The sequence below is a fragment of the Caloenas nicobarica genome, chromosome 1, assembly GCF_036013445.1.
Source record: "Caloenas nicobarica isolate bCalNic1 chromosome 1, bCalNic1.hap1, whole genome shotgun sequence".
Classification (NCBI taxonomy): domain Eukaryota; kingdom Metazoa; phylum Chordata; class Aves; order Columbiformes; family Columbidae; genus Caloenas; species Caloenas nicobarica.
Genome location: NC_088245.1, coordinates 117,398,880 through 117,419,760, shown reverse-complemented (window position 1 = coordinate 117,419,760; position 20,881 = coordinate 117,398,880).

Below are 20,881 nucleotides of genomic sequence, written 5' to 3'. Positions count from 1 at the left end.
GATTTTAACAAAGTGAAGAAATCAGTGTCCTCCTCTAAGGAGCAGAGCTATAAGACCTGAGTGCTCCTAGCTCCTGGCTTCAGGTCTTGCTTTTTTGCTTTGTGGTATTGATCACTATAACCCTGGGATATCTACTGTTTTGCTCTGGTCTCTTTGCCAGCAAGAGTTGTAACTAATTCAGTCAGACAAACCAAAAGCTCACCTTAGAACTTTAGTTTTCTGCCCTCAGGACTTAGCTGTCATCATTCTTGGCAGACAGGACTCCTCATACTCAGTCTGCAGATAAAGCTTGGTTTTCTTAATGTCAGTACAAGGAGCCAAGGTAGTTCTGCATTGCACAGATGTACAGCATCTTCGATAGAGAGAACAAAGAGCTCTCTCACATTCATGTGTGTTATGCAACCACAGAAAGAAACAAAAATATGTCCCAAATAAAAATTAGGAGGTCTTTTGTATTTGAATTATTCAAATGTGAGTTTGCTCTGAAACCTCTTCCACAGCATGGCGTACATTCAGGATATTGAACAGGTAACTATGCATACAACTAAACATATAACTGGGCTGAACAAACGGGAGAATTGGCAAAGACCTGCCATTGAATCTTCTGCCCCAATTACCTTTGTTCCTGGGTGGTGCTGTAATCGACTTCTGCTCTTTATTAAATGCAGAAACACTCAGTCCATCGCTTCTGCTCCTGAGTTTAGCAAACTACCAGCTGAGCCTTTTCTTAACCCCATCATCGGAACAATAAGGAGTCAGTGTGAGCTTCAGCTGCAGCCCACCCCCCTTTTTCCCCTGTGGTGTACACACATTTTGAAGAGAAGGCAGAGCCTACGTGGGGTGTGCTCTCAGAAGCAGAACCAACACGACTAGCCGCCCTGTCCTGGTCACAAATGTATTTCGTTTTACTAGTTCAGGGTGGAGAATACCCCAGTCATCAGAAGAGAAGCTATGTGTTTATGACACCATTTAGAAAAATCAAAACTCCAATTCTGACAGCAAAACCAGTATTCTTTCCTCCCCTTCTCCTTGTTAGAAACAGCTGCACTGTCTCAACCATTTCTGCTACAAGAACTAAGACTTCATACTCGAATGGGCAGAAACCTCACCATGTTTTTCTTGCTAGCAAACCCTCAGCAAGCTGAATAAAGCAAAATTTCTTTTTTTTCAAGGACTCAATGCATGCGCACAGGCCTGAGCAGCACCTTTTTCACTGGGTGGGGGCACACGCTGTGGCTGCCAGATGAACCATTAAAGCCATCCCCTGCAGGCGAGCAAGCAGAAGGCAGGCAGTGAAACTGCTAGACCTTCTTTTGTCCCCGGCAGAACAAGAGGTTTATCAACTCCAGGGGAAATGAGAGGAAATGCTAGCATCTCCCCCAGCCTGACCTCATACAGTCACAGAGGTTAGCCCAATCCTGCCCTTAAAATACCAAATTGCAACAGTGGAAAGTTGCAGTATCTCTGACCAGTCTTTAGAAAATAGAAGCTGTCAACAACTCAGCTGCGCAGAATTAACATAAGCCAGGAACACATACCAGAGGGTGCAGGGGAAGAAAAACGGAGTCAGGGTGAGGACTTGTTCCTGCAATGCCTTGGGTACTGATTTTGGGTTAGAAACTCAAAGCTGAGGATTTTTTGTTGAACTGGGTTTTTTCCTGGTTTTTGGTTGGTTGGTTGTGGTTGCTGGTTTTAAATAGCTGTGATTTTGTGACTGAGCTGTGACATCCTATCTGGGAAAACAGAGACAAGGTTGTCCTGCCCTGTGGTTCTAGGGACCAGCTCTTCTGGCCCACCTACATGGATGTTCAGTCAAAGCAACTGAAACAGGTTGTATTTTCAAGTTGATGATGCTTGGTTATCTGAGAAGTAAGCCAGTTGTTTACAACTAGCAGCTATTATATCCCAGCCCATCAACCTAGTAAAATAATTTGGTTCTTCTCCAGCTCTCAAATGTGTCAAAATGACCTGAAGTATTTTGAGAAAGGATGACCTTCCTTCCTTAGATGGATTTTTTCCCACAAAGAAAATGCGAGCCGTGATAATTCACAGAGAGGGTAGGAGAGGAATCCAAAGCAATGAAAAAAGCAAGTCTCATTTTTTAAGTGATGGCCTTGCCACTTTTCTCTCCCTTGGTGAATACCGGATTCAGAGAGACAACTGCCCATGCACCTGGCTAAGAAGCAGCTGTGGTAGCTTCATGCAATTCCTTTAAAGTGTTATCACCTCCTATCATTGACAAAGTTACCGATTTGTTCAGTATGTCAAGAGGAAAGGTCTAAATATGCCCAAACTACATGCAAAAGGATCTTCAGAAGTTCAGTATGTGTCAGAAGGGCCTTTTTACTCAGCAGGCTGCATTTTTCAATACCAGAAGTGTTTTAATACAAAAAAATCAGTTCAGATCTCCTAGACATAAAAAGAACATTCCAGGTTGAAAGCTAATTAAACACCTCAAGTATCACTTTTCTAATATTCTAGTTTTTCTATGCGTATTTTTCTCAGTCTCATACTGAAATATCTTGAAGAAAATATAAAATAAAAGTATTATTTATTCTTTTGTCGAAGAGAAAAACCTGATCTACAAAGCATGAAAAGAATTTTTTATACAATTCGTCTTCTAACTTGCATATCCATCAGATTTTGAAAACTCTTTATACCACTTGATCGTTTCCTTTTTTTTCCATAAGAGGATCATTTAAGGAAAAAATTCCCAATAGTCAAGTTCAAAATCTGTTCCTGCCCATTCTGTCAACATATTGATTTTCAACATTTGCTTATGATCAATAATACTGAAAACAGAGAAAGCAGAATAACGCCTCAAAGACTCTTCTCTAGTGCAATGGAAGACATTGAAGTATTTGACTTCAGCCCATAGTCCATTAAAAAAAAAAAAGTCAGTAAAATCACCATGAATAATTTTTCCCCCTAGACCTCTTAAGAAATCATATTCAAAGTCTTGCTAGAAGATTTTGCTTGTTTGCTGTACTATTTGAGGTGGCCCACAAAAAGTTTGTCTCTCCCAAGCTGTTTATCATGTGCTGTCCATTTTTGTGTCCCTGCGGACACAGGCTCTGCTTTACCTCCAGCTGTGACCTCTTGGGAGATGTGGTCTCCACAGAAGCCCCTCTCAAAACCCCAGTTCCCCAACCTGCACCTCTTCAAAGGTTAGAAGTGAATAATGCTTCTGTCCAATCCCAGATTATACAGCCAGATGTCATAAAATCAGTGTAAAAAAAATCTGATATGCATTATGGAGACCGACAGGTATATAAGCATGAGCGATGACACTCTGGAGCTCAGAGAGCATTTGTATTCAGCACCTGTAGTTCCTTCTTTGAAGTTGTTGTTAAGACTTTCAACACAGATGCCAATTATGACAGACAGCCAACCAGCTGACCTCTACAGCTCTAAATTTTGTAGCTGATCACAGAGCAGTTGAATGGGTGATGACTTTCAGTCATGTCAGCCTGGGCTGAATTTAAGGCCTTTAGGGCAGACTTGAGAACAGAAAGACTGTTTCCCATTTCCAAAGGCATAAGGCTTGTTTGAAAATATATTGGCACTAAAAGGTAGGTTAATAATAGCATTTTAGCTTTTCGTTTTCAGTTCTGAACATTTAGCCTGATCTGTAATGTCATGCCAGAGAAGGATATGCTTGTAACAATGAAGTGAAATGAAAAGTGGTATTATTATTATTAACTCAGAATTTCTTACGTAGACCTTATGTTATAAGTGTTTAGCCTTACAGTTCAGGTCTAAGTTTCATACATTTGGATATTGACCTAGAAGTAGTATTAAAGATATTCTTATGAGTAGTTTCTATAAGACTAATAAATGATACATAATTAAATTTTATGCAACAAAAAAGCAAGAAATGGTCAAATGAGCATTAAGAATTGCCAGATGGGTTCATCCCATGTAGCTGACACCTCTCTCAAAGCCTCAGAAAGAGAAGGCATGGGCTCACATACTCTTTGTGTAAACTAGCCTTATATTTATCCACAGAGGTAACTCACACCCAAAAGCTAATACCAGAGGACAGAGAGGGCAGATAAAATAATAAAGCTTTTATATACCAAGGCAATGGGCACTCTTGTAAAATTTCCAGGCAGGCAGACAAAAGAAGCTGAAGATAAAACCAGGAATCTGTCAACATGCATCTTTGAGAGATCATTTATCCTATTCACAGCTACCAGCAGGAGTGAAGAACTCGTTACTGTTCACTGGTTACAAAATGCAAAACAAAGGTTCGGAATTAAATCCAACAGCTTTAAGGCCACGTTTCTTAAAACTGCTCATGATGTTATTCCCTCTGTATGTTTAAAGTGAGGCACTGTTGATGCCGCTTCATGAGTACAGCACACCTGAAACTCTCTCCTAAATCCAGCCATTGATCCATTGTTTTGATAGAGAGACATCTGTCACAGGCTGGAGCCAGAAAACACTAAGTACACAAAGTGAGCACACCCTTAAAGAAACACAGTCCTTCAGTAAATTGTTGCATCTAAACTTTTATCCCCAGTTACATGAATTACTGTTTCAAATATTTTCCATAACAGATTCTGTAATCTATGTGACAACAGAAATAAAGGCCAAAAAAAATCAGAAAACTTTTAAAATATGCAAACGTGATGGCCAATGACTTTCTTGAAATGCGATCCTCAGATAAATACCATCCTTCCATACTTATCCCTGTTGTATATTGCAGCACCAAAGGGTTTCCTGCTTTCTTCTGAATAACTGCTCTCAACTGGGGGCTTCTTGCAAAAACACTTCAGCTTCTCATGGTGGTCAATGGGAACTCTGCAATCAGCCTCCAAGAAGAGCGAACGCCACCAAGAAACAACATGTTCAGTAAAACGACACTGGAATGAAAGACACAAACCAGACTTCTCAGCTGATTGCACAAGAAACAGCCACCACGGAATATACGTGCAGTGTCACTGGTGCTGCAGCATGACACTAATAACGTGAGAGTACCTTGCCATGCTATGAAGCTTAACAGGCTGGCAGGACAGTGCAACCATGTTTCAATTTCAGAAACCAATGACTGACACCAAGAGACAGAAGAAGTTGCACAGTTTATTCCAAGAGTATGTATAATTTCAGACACATTTTTATAGGAAGTTTTTGTACAAACTACTGTGAGGAGCTTAGGCTTTCTAAATATAAAGAATGTTTTGACAGACGTGAACTTAAAGAACACAGATTCCTGAAAATTGAAGGTTCTTTTTCTCTCAGATGCAGGAAAGTTTGCTGAATAAAAAAGTGGGAAAGAGAAGCTGATGGTATCTTTAAGAAAACCCATGTAATGCATGCACATGTATGAAAAATCGAAGAGTTGTCATCTTGCCAAAGCAATGCACCCACTCAGCTGCCTAAGAGCAGAAAGTCAGTGGCTGTGCAACAACATTCAGCTCCCTGCTGCCAGCAACAGGACTAACTTCATTGTGCTGTTTGCGGAGTCTGGGGGTGGCTTTCCTTGTTGCCTTCCAGTAAACATTTACATATAGATATATATATATTTTAAGAAGAGCACCTCACAGAAGCAAGAAGCCATCTAGGAGCTCTGCTAAGAATGCTAACTCTTTCCCTGAGGTATGGAAAACTGTGGCAATGGTAGACATAAGAAATTATATATAGGTGACACTGTTAAAGTAGATTGCTTTTTAATCGTCTGCCCTGGGCAAATATTATCATCTTTTTCCATTCTTTATTTTGCTTCTCCCCCACATCCCTGACACTAATGTAAAGTTTCCTTTTTCAACTATTAATAAACTGGTAATGTTATGAAAACCTTTCATCTAGTTGAATAATACCAAATTAACAGCCTAACCACTGATCAAATTTATTTCTATGTAAAGGAAGAATATCTGTTTTGATATCAGTGGCGCTGTATTAGATTAAATTTGGAGAAGATTGGAGTCACTCTCAAGACTGCTGTCTAAGATAAAGCTTTTTCCCCTCCTGTTGACTCATCTTCAGTCTGAAGTCAGATTAATTTTTGAGAACCACACTTCTTAAAGACTTAGACTACAAGTAAATTTCCACCAATTTGATTAAAAGGTGAATTTTAAGCTGATGCAATCAAACAACAGCAGAATATGTTTTTTGAAACATCTTTCCAATTAGATGTTTAGATTAGTTTAAGAGTTTTTCACACTGATTTAGCTTAAGAGACAAACAGCTTGCACACCTGTTTACAAGGTTTGTCCTCAGCTAGAGGTTACAGTCCATCAGCTGAGATGCAGGGTTTAACTCAGCTGCCACACTTAGTCCTTTAAGCACAAAGGGGCAGCAGATTCACAAACAAGTCCAGCCCAAACATGAGCACCTGTCCGATCTTGGCTGAAGTCAATTCTTTTCTCATTTGACCTAACTTGGAATAATCTGTTATCCCCCTGAGATACAAATATCTATACTGACTTCGGGGCTTGTTGACCAAATCAAATACAAATTGATTCAAGTTGCATGGATACAATTCACTTAAGTAACCTCAGTCTTACCATGCTCCAGATCCTAAGCCCTGGTGTTTTGCCCATGATCTCAATGCAGATTTAAATACCCTCCTGTTAACAAGGGCAGATATGCTCTGCCCCACAGTGGGTCTCCCAGGAGCCTCTGCTTTGATTGTGTGTGATACTGTGGACCTGCTAGGCATTTCCCTCTGCTCTCACAGCTGCAATGTCTGGTATCAGTGGGAGCACTGGGCAGCTTGCAGGATCAGTCTCCAAAGCCCTGATTAAGATGCATACTGAGAGACCCGTGCCCCCATCAACAGCACCCATGCTGGCCGGTACTTCTCCCAGCCTCAGAGGGAAGACACTTGGCTGGTTCATTTTTTTCAGTGTGTACCTGCAGCTCCTACCCTACAGTTATATTTTTCCTTCACTTCACTTGCATGCTGAGTTCCAGCATGCAGGAGCATCTTGTTACTCCTCCTTCATGTATCCCTCAGCTTAGTCCTCTGACATTTTTCTTCAAACTCCTCCTTTTCAGCCTGTAGCTGCTTGAGGTCAGTATTATTTAGTATCCTCACTCTGGCCTCTAATTTTCTCATCTCATTATTTTCTGTGTGGCACACTCCGGGAGCAGCTGCTGCTGTTCCACCCTGATCCACAGTCTAGCTGTAATGAGGCTGCAGGTGTGCTCCAGCTCCCCAGTTTCTGCCTATCTGTGCCAATGGACAGCCTCAAATATCCTGGGGATTTCCAGGATTCAGCTGTGCCCCTCACCTCCACAGAGGTGTTTCTGCAACCTATACCAGCCATACGAGCAGAGAAAAAAGTCTAGCCTCATAATAGGGTTTCTAGGAAGCCTCCCTTTATTTAAATTCCAGGGAACTCAACCACGACAATGCTGCAGAGTTATAGCACCCCAGTTTTAAGTCTGCCTGGCTTTGACTACATGTCCTTCCCTGTTCCTGGATGTTATATATTTGGGGAGACCCTCTGTAAAGCCCACCCAGTGCCCCACTGAATCACAGGGTGTGCTGACTAGAGCTTGTCTCCAAGGGAGAAGTGAGTCCCCATGCATCTCAAAGGGGAGATCCCCCCTATCTCCTCAGCACCCAAGCCTTACATCTGCTGGTGGGCTCCACAGGAGCAGGCAGGCATTTGGGATGAATGTTTCCTCACAGGTGGAACAGTTTGTCAGTCAGCCTGAAACCCTTCTGAAAACTAGACCAGCATTCTGCAAAGAAAGAATAAGCTTAATAAAAGTCTTGGAAAAAATTTGTAGAAATGAAAAGGAAGTACACTCTCTCAGCTAACTGCACCCTGGCTTGCCTCCAGCTGCTGCTGTCTTTATTTCATCCAGCTAAAGTGCTGTCAGGGCCTGTCTCAGCTCCAAGAGCCACAGTCAGAGCCTTAAGAGCCTGGAAATCCTGAGCAGTTGTGTTGAACTTGAACACCTTCACTGCTTTCCAGCTCCTTAGGCAAGGCACAAAAGAGGATGCCTCCCTGGGGAATGCTCCTATTCCTACAGACTCCATCTCTCTTTGCAAGATGTTCACATGCAGACATCACATGGAGTGTTACCTGTAGCTGATAAACTCAATCTTTAATCAAGAGATACATTTTTTATCATGCAACCTGTGGGACTGTTAACTCTTATAACCTGTCTTTAGAAATGTGGATATCCCCTGGGCATAGGCCAGACACAGCCTGGTATTACTAGTTGTGAGGCAAGTGAACTTCAAGATTTCCTGAACATGAACACAGAGAAAAACAACTGGGTTAGTCGTTATTTCCCCTGCAAGCAGCCCGTTTACTCACTGTGGATGAGATGCTCCCTGCACTCCAGCAGGGCAACATTTAATCTTAAATCCACTGTGAGCACAAGTCTGATGAGGAGCAGCTGAGGGAACTGGGGCTGTTTAGTCTAGAGAAGAGGAGATTGAGGGGAGACCTGATCGCTGTCTACAGCTACCTGAAAGGAGGTTGTAGCATGGAGGGGGTTGGTCTCTTTTCTCAAGTAGCAAGTGACAGGACAAGAGGAAATGGCCTCAAGTTGCACCAGGGGAGGTTTAGATTGGATATTAGGAAAAATTTCTTCATGGAAACGGTTGTCAGACATTGGAACAGACTGCCCAGGGAAGTGGTGGAGTTACCATCCCTGGAGGTGTTTAAAAGATGCATAGATTAGGTTCTTAGGGGAATGGTTTAGAGGTGGACTTGACAGTGTAGGTTAATGGTTGGACTCAATGAACTTAAAGGTCTTTTCCAACCAAAATGATTCTATGACTCTAATGATTCTAATAAAATATCTCTGCTGCCAAAAAGGGTATGTCTACCCTCCCTCTCTCCAGCAGCACTTTCCTAGCCTTTTCTCTACAGCTAGGACTGATATAACCACGTGAGCAACCAACTCAAGCCAAACAGCTCTTCAGCATATGCTTTTCTTGCTGAACTGCCTGAACCAGCACTTCATGGAGCCAGACACACAGCAGTGCCAGTGCAAAGGAAGCAGCTGGAGCAAGTGGTCTTGCTCTGGGGACAGGGGGAAGGGGAGCGGGGCTGCTCACTTCACCAGCAGCCCTCAGTTAGGTGATGGCACGGCTCCATTCAACAGGGCTTGTCTCCAAGCAGAGAGGGCTTGGCCTCCAAGGGACTGCTCCAAACGCAGTTAGAAGCAAGACTCAAATGTCTATCAGTGTGCAGGTTTGTAAACTCACATGTGGCAGCTGCTGCAATAGATCATAAAACATCACTTCCCATGTCTGACTTCAGCAGCTTCATGTTCGCTTTTGGTGAGAACAGCAAGGGCTTTCTCAAGGAGATGTTCTGTCATCTCTGTTACAGGATTTGATAAGAAGCAAATGGTAAATGTCACTTGCATCTTCACTTACCAGCCACCAGAAACTCAGCTTGATACTTTTGGACTTCCACTTCTAAGTGCTTGTTGCTCCACTATTTCAACAATTTAGATAAGCTGGAAAAATGCATCAAGGACACACACCAGCCTTCGGGTAATGAATTTGCTTCAAGCTACTTGATGATATATGGAGAGAAGCAGCTAAATCTAGCAATGACTTATGCAGAAAGCTAGCACCAGTGATGAAGACCTGTACTCACCACAGTATATCAAGTTTAAAAGTAGGCCTGAAAAGTGCTAGGGAGCCAGTCAGTAAAATGTTGGCATTTTGCCTTAAGAACCATGATTGGAGGGGAAGATGTTGCCTTAATAAAATATGCTTTGTACCTACTCTTAGTAAATCATGGAGAAATTGACAGTCTATACAGGAGAGGAAGGCTAGAGCTCAGCTTGCAAGCAGATCAAATTACTTCTCACTACAGATTTGAGGTTATTGGCAGACAGCCCATGTTGCCATTTAGTCCACATAGCAAGCATATTTTAAAAAATATTTTCCATGTACACAGACACTCAGTAGCCACTGAGACTCCAGAATGCTGCCATATAGGCTCTTTTGCCCTTTGGAGGCTTTGGTTTGATTTCCAGGTAATACAAATCAAAACAGAAATTTCAGTTATATCTGTACAAAAAATTTGCTAGTTCTTCACACAGCAAACAACAAAGAGAAGGGTGAAATGTTCCCAAAGAATGATGAGAAGCACACTGCTTTCTTTCCTCCCAGAAGCACACTGCTTTCTTTCCTCCCAAAAGCCACAAGCATGTCCCTATCTTGGAAGAAGAGGAACAAACATTTCTGACAAATTACCATACCTTGACCTCTCTAGTACCCTGACCCCTCTAGGGCTCAATGGTTTTGCCACAGGCAATAGTGACCCTCACACTCTGCAATCACCATATCTGCATTCACACAGACAAGGCAAGAGTTTGAAATTATGTAATTGTGATTTAACACTGCCGTGTAATAGCCTGCTAGATCTTGGTAATGCTGGTGACCACTCGCATTCCCCAAATGGCATCTCTGTTCTTCACCACTGCTCTTGCAAGCACCAATCTATAACCGTGAATTCCTTTGTTCAGAAAAAGTCAACAAACTGGAAAGGTAAGCAGACCTTCACCCATGGTAGGGCTGTAAGCAAAAAATGAGGAAACTTGACTGTATGATACTTGTGAGAAACACATAAACACTAAAGAGCCCAAATAACAAAGAATGAACTCCATCTACCCTCAGATCCGTCACTGCCTGAGGTTTGCTGGCTGTTGATTTTTATTTTTAAAACAATGTGTAGAAACAGCCTAAATCATCAGTCCTCCCTTGGGCCAAACAGGCACAAGGAGAGTGTGAGCATTTGCACAACTGACCCTTCCATGGCATTTGGTCAGTCAATGCCTAGAAACAAGGCAGCCAGGATGGCAAAAACCGTGGCCAACTCTGCTACCTCTCACATTCCCGAAATTTGCTTCGAAATAGAAACTACTGTGTCTTTATCAGAATAATGTTTTCAGTTGTAACCGGGGAAATGCCAGGCAGAAAAAAATGATAATTGTATGTTTGCTTATATTTGATTACTGTATAACTTCTTGTCCTTCTCTCTTTTATGTTTTAGACAATAATATCTTCATAATTAAATGCCTCTTAGGTTACTACTGAAATAACCAATGAAACACTTTCCAAAATAAACCCACATTTATTTACTCATGAAGATATCTTCTCTACATTTCTCCTCAGGGAGCAGAAGTTCTCTATGGCCTATGCAGATATGCTCACCTATGAGGTTTTTTTAGCAAATTATTGTGTCTGCATGTTAGTCCCCCTTTAGAGAGACCCTTAGGCTATTGCTTTTTTGCATGATCAAAATAGAATTGCATCAACTTCAGGGTGACTAATTGATGCAAATTATACTGACACAGCTTGTGATTTTCCTGCTTTAAATTAGCAGCCATTTCAATGTGAAAGTCATTAAAAAGAGAGAAGAACTAAGTAAATAAAAACGCTATTTGTTGTGTTGTTGGCTAGACTGAATTTACTAGTGCTTTTAGAGTACTTTTTAAGTTATTTTCTTTTAATCAGCTCAGATGAAATTCAAAGGTTGTTTTTTTAACAGTACTGTGCCATTGTCTGGTTTGGTCTAGTTTGAAACTGTGGCTGGACAAGAATCTGCACAGTTGCAAAAACTGTGGTGGTATCAGTACTCAGAGTGGAGGGAGAGAGGGAGAGATGAGGGAGGGAGTCAGGGACAGAAGGAGACAAGTTTTTTTATTACAGAGGGATGACGTATCTACATTCAGTTCTAGGGTTAGTCAGAACTTCCTTCTCTCATATTTTTTTCATGTCATTAAGAGACCACTTTGCAGTAACCAAAAACTCAGTGAGAAGATCCAGAAAAACTTACGTGTTTTAATGTTTTCTCCTGATTTTCCAAAAATATCCTCTTTTCAGTTTGCCAAATAGAATTTTAGTAATAGCCTCCCTTTCCCACCCTTCCCCAAACCAACCCCATTATTTCCAAAGCCATTTTGGCAAAGCTGTCATTTGAATTTTCATAAAGGTTGTGAGCGAAGCTCTAGCTCTCTTCACAAGATCAACATGAACTATAGGTCAGCACTGAGAAGTAACCAGAATTCATAGCACCAAAATGAGACACTGATGAAACCTGTGGATGAAGCATCTAAAACGGTATACAGTTCCTCCTCTACAGTTTTGTGTAGAAAAACCGTGTGGTGGAGACAGATCCAGCCCGGCGCAAGAAGCTGCACCACTACCACAGATGCCCTGAACAGCTTTGAGTCAAAGACCTTTTCACCTGCTTTGCCCCAGGGTAGGGACTGATGGTGAGCGTGGGCTCGGGGTGGGACGGCAGTGAGGATGCTGTCCCAGAGCACCTGCAGGAGTAGGGGAGGAGAAGGTACGAGGTTGAGAAATGCTGCTCTTTGTCTCTCATGCCACTTCATTACCTGGAGAAGCCATCACGTCCTCCAGTGTTGCCTAAAATAGCTGGAACATGTAGACAGCTACTTCAAAAAAAACATGCCTGGGGTGCTCATGAGCACTTCTCTTGGAAAACTCGCTTCACTCTTTCCTTCCCCGAAACACTTTCCCTTTGAAGTTCATACATTGCATGCCAACACTTGAGTGTCTTCTAATCTTAGCAGGACAAAAAACCTCATCCTAAATCTCATGATGCAACCACGATTCTGCTGGAAAAACAGGCAGCCTTGTAGCTGTAACCTTCCTCTTCACCAGACTCATGTTGTTCTCCTAATTCTCTTAGTTCTTTAATCTCAGTAATACACTTGTGACTAACATACCATTTTAAGAGCTTTGGAGCAGGGATCACAGCATTTTCCTGGAGCTAAGATGTGATTACAACATTCAAAGATGTGATACATTAATAAAAACAAATTAATCTGCTACAACACAAGTAATATCTTGAAGCATCTTTATTAATTCCACTGGGATTATATGAACTGTTCAGATCCTTAGGAATTTCTTGTATTGTGCTAAAATTTATGCTACTGTGCTAGGCAGACTAGACCTGGTACTGGCCTGCTTATCTATCTATGAACATGTCAAGGATTAAGTGTTATCAGTGTATTAATAGACTTGCCTGGAGAGAGCAAGAGTAAATGCATCATCAATAAAGGCAAAGCAGCCTTGCTAAAGTTAAAAATTGTAGAGTTTCTAATGTCTGTAGCAAAGTATGTTGAGTACATTGGCTCTCAGCATTGTGTACCTCTGAACAGATAAAGTGCAGCTCTATGGTGACTTCCCAAGTGAAATTCTGCCATGGGATGACAGCACAGGGCATCTGTAGGAAACCTGCTCTGCTGGTGGGCCCACAGCAGCCGGGCTGGAGCATCTTGTGGGAGGGCGGCAGAGAGGGAGCCTGTACCTAACAAGGATAGCAGAGAGGCCGAGATGGTGTGCAGTGTCACAGTCTGTTTGCTTCTGGGACATTCCTGGGGCTTAGTGGCAAGATATCAAACAGTGAAGGTAAAGGTCCTGCAAGGGCACTTCCACCAGAGTTGCATGGATATCAAGATCTCTATGACTTAAGAATTTATTTACATTGTATTCTTTAAAGTCTGAGATATTGCTTGGCCTCTTGTGACTATGCCACAGAGCATGCACTGCTAACACCTGTGACCACCCATGTTTGGATTCCAGATCCCAGAGGGATGGTCGTCATCAAAGCTTCATTAGGCTCTTCCTTCATTTACCCCCTCTTTATACGTGACCGCACTGTGTGCCTGGTCTATACCCTGTGCTTTGTGCATTTATAACTATATTACAAATCGATTGATCGCAGCAATCAGCAAAACTTAGGGGGCTGGGGGGTGGTTAATATTCAAGCATGCTGATCAGCCACATGGTTTTATATCTACACAAATTCCCATGTCTTGTTCACTGGGTATAAAAAGGTGTTTGGAAGCAAAGCTTTATTCCACACAGAAAAAGGTTTGTTTAACCTGAATAGTGTCGCTTAATGCTGACACCAGAAAGTCAGAAACCTGCACATCAGCAGGTTTCTTTTATAATCTCTTGAGGTTCTACCTCAGCTGTTCTCTGTCCAGCTTGAATGCCTATTTGCCTCATCACAAATGATTGCCAATTTATTGTCAAGGGTAAAATTACTTACTCTAAATCCCTGCTAATTACCTCACTTACAAAAAATTGTTAAGAAAAAGACGAGGTGGGTTTTTTTTCCTCCAGGATTTTACTGGGCTAATTTTTCTCAACCCTAAATTGAGGCTAAGGCAAATTATATCACAAAAAAGCTATATTAGAATAATATTAAGAATTCGAAGTGGTAAAAGTGAAGAATTTCAAAGATAGATCTGAAATTTCCATCTAGCAGCCTCTCCTTACTGCATCCTTTAAGCACAGAGACTTTATCGAACAAAAGTGCAGTGCCTACAGACTGGAGACCCGCAAGCTACATCAGTACTAGCAAACCAAACAGGGCCATGGTCTGGGCTTAAACACTACTCGTGAATGTCCATAGTGTTTACATGTTAACACACTCCCTGGTATGGTTTAGGTTCACGCCCATCAGTGCTCTGCACACAATGTCCATGAGTGGTCCAAAAGCAGCGCTGAGCCATGGCTGACCTCATTCAGCCATGTGGGCAAGGACATCTGCTCCCTGGGAGAAGAAACTACAGCAGTATGGGAACACACAGCGCTACCTCACGTCCCTCAGTAAGAAAGAGCTTGCTCCTGTCTGTTTTACTTCCTAAAACAGGGATAGATCTTAAGTATTTTTATAACGGTAAGCTCCAGGACAATACTTTAGGTTTTGCATCTATATTTCTTTTCCTTTTTGTCCCTTCTGTCCTTTCTGGTTTAGATTGAGCTGCGTCCTCAGTGCATTCTTCCACTCCCCTTGGCATGTCAAGGAACTTAACTGAGTCTGACTGCTTGCACAGATCCTCAAGGGAAATGTGCAACCCAAATAAAATTAAATGTAGGGATTAAGATGAATAGGGGAGAATGAGATTAACGCAATCAATTAACACAAGTTCTTCTGTGTGGAAAAAGATCTACCGCATCCATAGTAAATTCTCATTAAGTCACTCATTTTATCATGGATCACCATACATATAACTCATCACAGTCCCTTTTTGTAGTCGATGTCCACGACTCAGACAGAAATAAAAATGGGTATAGCCAAGTTCAGGCCTTCCCTCTGGCATGGCTACGGCCAAGCGCTCTGGCAGACAGGAGGCTGATTTGCCCTGTGACAGGGCCAGCAGCTGAGTTCAAGTACTCGTGTTTCCAGACTTGAAGAGGTCTGCCTGTGCAAGCTCAGCATCCTGCTTAAGCATGTTTGTGCAAAGCTGTGAGAGGAAAAAAAAATGGAGAGCAAGAAACATGTAATCTCCTCTTTTATATATACATTAATTCCAGCACGGGAAGTCAGATCAGCAAACACCAAGTGTGGAGCACCCGGAGCCACAGCGCAGTCCTAGGTCCAGATCTCCGTCTCCAGGAACTGAGTCTGGCTGGCAGGGACAGTAAGTTGTTTTCTTTAATATTTATCTGTTTTAGAGAGAACTAAAACATTTTGCTAAGGCATTCACAGACTTTCTCTGAAAGCATGACAACACAGAAGCAGAGAAATTTAGGAATGACAAAAGGTAGCCCCAAATGCCTTCCTGGCTGCTGTTGGCCCCCAGCCCCTTGCACTTCTCCACTGCCTTGTGCAACCGTCCCATCCTTCCTTCTAGACTGTTCCTCCAAACCCCTGTTTTTGCTGTTGCCCCTGCTCTCAGTGCCAGTTTTGCTCCCCTCTTCCCAATCCTCGTTGTTCAAGTCTCCTCATCCAGCCACTGCTTCCCCATGGATCCCCCAGTCCCATTTCAGCATGCAGGTGTTGCCTGCAGTGCCCAGCAGTGTGTGTGTTCGTGTGTGTGTGCATGTGCACAGGCACATGTGCACCAGCTGCGTGTGGTTGTATCTTACGTGCAGTTCAGCAGCCTGCTTTGGATCAAATGTTTCCGCAACAGACAAAGTGCATTTTCCCCTCTTTCATAAAAGCTAGAAAGAGAATTGCATTTCTTTCCTCATTCACAAAAAGATACAGTGGTCTTGCTCTAGGGCATTTAAAATTATATGACAGTTATCTTCGTAAATAAGTAGCGCTTACTGTAATCGCAGGTTCTTGAGGAGAGTCCCCACATCCTCCACGTGGCGGACAGAAAATAAGAAAGGTTCTGCTTGCCTGAGTAAGGGTTGCTCCAGAGATTGTCACGGTAGGGCTGAGGTAACAGCAAGCACTGCATGAATAAGACATGGGGTTTTAGTCCTGATTGACAGGGCTCTTTTACAAGGGCCATTTCAGAGGTATGACAGTCCCTGCCCAGCCAGATACTTTCCATCTCACAATATCTCAGCTATGTAAAATACGGTGATAACACTTAAAATTAATGCCAGTTCCAGAGTTATCTACAGGGTTAGGCACATTTATATCTGTAAATCACAATCTTATTAAAACCTGAATGCATTAGGAAATATCTCTAGCACACTTTCTAATAGAGCAAGTCTCTTCAGCAGGATTAATAGGAGGTCAAAAGCCAGGTACATACTATTTCATGTAAGCATGTAGAGGTATAAAAGGAGGATGAGGTTGTTTTTCTGTTCCTTTTGTTTGTACAAAAGCTGTTTGGCATCTACATTGTATGTGTTTGTTTGTTTGGCAATAGTCTGCCATATGGCTTTTCCCTTTTCTTCCAACTGCAGCTCTATGTTTTCTAAGAAGCATAAATCAGAATGACAGGTAAAATAACAAGACTTTTGTCAAAAATATATGCACCTCTAGTGTTTTAAAAGCATGCTGATATAGCATGTATGCATTGCATTTTGAAGGGAGTCTGGATGGAGACAAATTCACTTCCACCCCCTCAAATGCATTGCCATCCTCCTCTGCAGCATGGCAAAACCGTGTTTCTGTACCCAGGCACAAGTTTCCTTCTTTCACTTCCTTTCCTTCCAAAATGTCAGTCTTTTGGGCACGTGTCCAAAACACTGACCTTCTAATCCTCACAAAAAGTACATTTCCAAGCTGATACCAAAATCACACTCCCTCCTTCTTTATGTTTTGTTTGTTTTCATTTGTGCTGTTTCTCCCAAAATAAGACAACTTTGCTCTTGCAGCCATTCCTCCTTACGAAAACAGCTTAAAATATTTTCCTCAATGAAACCTGCACACCTGTCTTATTCCAATAATCTCTCAGTGCTTTAAAGGAAGCAGGTGCTGTTGAGTCAGACAAGTAGAAATTGTACTGTTCCTAGTCATTTTTGTTATCTAGATTCTCGCTTTAAAAAAAAAAAAAATCCCCTGAATCTGTGTATCATCCCGTCTCCAAGAGGGGTACAAAAGGCCACTGAAAACAGTGCACAACATCTGGAGGCTGCAGAGTCTGCTCTGCCCAACCTCCTCCCTGGGCTGGAGTCAGCTGTGCATCCTGCTGACTCAGACCCGCCATGCTTTCAGAGTAAAATACGACTAAAAAGTGTTAGAGTAAGTGTTCATCTATAATTAAAATTTGCCAGCTATGTCTAAATGAGATCAAGATACCTTTTCCATAAAACACTATTCCTATAAAATGAGATTTTTCTTTTCAGATCAAAGAATAGTTTCAATAAAGGAGGACAAAATTATCTGTTGCAGCATTTCTTACAAAAGATGGTGATTAGGTTGTTTCTTTTCTAACCTGATCCCTCTGACTTCTGAGAAGCTTTTCCTGGTCAAGTGCTGGCACAAGCCCAAACCTCATGGGCCTCACCCCAGGGCCAGACCCTACACAGCTGCACTAAGTGGGTGACCGAGCGTTGTGATCCCTGTGATCGTCTGAGAAAGACAAAATCAGTGGCTGCTGACAAAATCAGTGGCTGCTTCATGCCTGTCTGCTGGATTATTTATATCAAAGAGAAGGTCATGCAGCCTCAGAAAACACCAAAACGTGGCACCCCTGCTCCTTCAGAGCTCTCTCAGCCAGTTCCCCTGGTTTTCTCCATGGCAATGAAAGCTCTTCCCTCCAGCCACTGTGGTCCTAGAGCTGCCAGGGGAAGGTGATGGGGCAGTGCAACAGAAGTTTTGCTCCAGAGGCTGTGTGCAGTGCCTATGCAGCAACCAACAAAGATCAGACTTCAAGCTAAAAGATATTCCTGGGAATATTTTGAAGAGGCTGCTGGCTGCTATGCAAGGTGACCAAGGTCTCTCTGGTGTGACTATCCCAGCCAGATTGGTTTCCAGAAAGGTTTTGTAAAATTATTGAAATTTCTATTGACTTCTAGCAACACAAATAATTTTCCTCTATTTCATCATATTTACCACATGCTAAACAGCATCAAAAGCATGCAAATGATTACAGGGGGAATCTGTGTCCTATTGGCATCACTTGAACTCAGAAGAAAATCTCAATGTAAGCATTTTCTCTTGTGTCCAAGAAGCTATATTAGGAATATGGCCTTGGAGGAATAAAAAAAATAATTCTGTTTTATCTCAAGTGTGACAAACTTTTTCATAATTGTTCTTATTGCTTGTTACTGACCCAAAACTCAGGCCAGATTAAAATATTAATAGATGGGTCCATATGGCAAACATTCATGGTCATGCTAAGCATTAAATGGATAGATGAGAAGATGAACAAAGGATAGCTGCAGATCCTAACACTGAAAAAGGCATTAGGCATATTCTCTGGGTCAAGAGGAGGGACGAAGACTATGAAAAGGATGATTTGGGAGTGGGAGGTAAGGACTGAACCGGGACCTTCTCTTCCACCGTCTGTTTTTTGACGAAGAGGAAGAGGGGTCTGGGAGAGTGTCTGTGCAGAGAAACAGGGCAGCTGAATAGAAAGAGATCAGATCCCAGCTGTGCCTCAAAGAGCCAAGTTGGAAAAGCCAGTCTCCAACTCCAGAAAGTAAATCAGTAGGTTTTCAGGACACAAGAAGCTATAAGGCAGGCTATTGGGAGCCGAGTGGGGTTTCAGCCTCAGCTCCTTGAAGGCTGAAACCCTGGGATCCTCCATCCAGCACTCCTCCCGTGCCCACCCTGGCATGGGTGGGAGCACCTCACCAGAGGAAGCTCCACCTTCCAGAGCTGCAGTACAGCTGCCAGCACAGACACAGCTGGACAGCAGGCTCCTCAAAGCATGCATAGATTTGTTCACCTCTCAATGACAAGAGCCATAAAGGATTTTAAATGCGTGATCTACAGTTTTTCATGTGTCTGAATCATGCTGTATTTCTCCATGCGTTGTAGCAATGATGAATCACAGAATCACAGAATGTTAGAGACTGGAAAGGACCTCGAAAGATCATCTAGTCCAATCCTCCTGCCAGAGCAGGAACACCTAGATGAGGTTACACAGGAAGGCGTCCAGGCGGGTTTTGGATGTCTCCAGAGAAGGAGACTCCACAAGCTTCCTGGGCAGCCTGTTCCAGTGCTCTGTCACCCTCACTGTGAAGAAGTCGTTGGCCAGTAAGACAATCCCACTCAGGCAAACTCTTAAAAAACATGATCATGTTTGCCTACAGCTTGACTTGTAAAGATAAAATAACAGAATAATAAATCCTCCTCACTGAGGATCTTTATTTTTCCAAAGTTAAATAATTTGGTAGATTGTGGCAGTGCACAATTTAGCCTTTCAGCATGTGAGTCACAATTGACTTTAATTTCTTAAGTAATTCAGTCCCTGAGCCCTGTTTTCAGTAGATACCATTGCACTGTTTGGCATCCAGCCCGTGATTTGTAGATGCATCTGAATCTCCCACATGTGTGCAGTGCTCCCCTACATAAAATTTTATATATTCCTACATTCCTTCCAGGAGTCATATATTATTTATGTCAACTGTATTGCAAGCATACCAAAAGTGCAGTACAGTTTTCTCTGGAGTTCAGCTGGCTTTTCGTGTTTCCCGTGCCTGAAAGTACATTAAACTTTCCTGCTTCATTCTGTATCTCCACTTTACTGACCACATGGCCTCTTTGATGCTGAGCAGTACTCCCCCTGTAAGTAGGTGAAGGTTTGTTTACTCATATAACACGGGATGGCTCCTAAGCTAGTAATTCTTAAAAAACAACAACAACAAAACCCCCACAAAACAAACAAACAAAAACGAGATGTAACGGTAGCAAGAAACAACAGAAGGAACTGGGTTGCAATATTGCTTCCTCTGAATGTTGGAATGAGTTGGGCTAGGAGTGAAAGAGAACTGAAAAAACGAGAAGATAGGTGGGATCACCAGCAAGGAAACAAGCTGAGATTGTCTCTACAGTTATGGTAACTGGCAGGAGCAGTGGGGAACGCCAGTACGGACACGGAGGGAGAAGGCAGCCCCACAGTGTTCCTGCGCACATGGCTGGGCTGCAAATTGCCTCTCCTGACACCGCCCTGAGTTCTGGGAAATCTTATGTGGCTTTTGAAGTCTTTGTTGTCAGATGGATCCTTTGTTGCTTCAGATATTGATCAGTCTACAAGCTGTTCTGGGCAAACAGGAGAGGAAAAACATCATTTGGGAGAGAACTAGAATATTGCAGAAAGTAACATTTCTAGAGTGCACATTAGAACCAGATGTTTCACTCAAAAGTATTTGTGGTCAGGGACTATGCTGAGAAACTAACTGCTATAAAGGGAAAAACTCAGAATTACAGCACACTGGATACAAGAAAAAGTTACATCAAGAGAAAAAAAGAATATTGAAGAAGGATATATTAGGTGTCTTGCACTGACAACTGTAATCACAGGTCACTATCCAAGCAAGAAAAGAGCTGGATCCAGCTCCCACTTCTTCCACAAACGTGCTGCTGGACTTTGACCAAACCATGTGGGCTTCACTTCAGCATTGACTAAGGATTTGAGGGCTTTGCCACACTAAGGGGTTTTATTTTCCTCTCTCACTGTGCCTTAGTCATAAGGGCTGGATGTAGCTCAGAGGTGGTCAGTTCTGGGAGGGCTGGCAGGGGAAGGGCTGGCATGGCAATGTGCTGCATGGTCATTT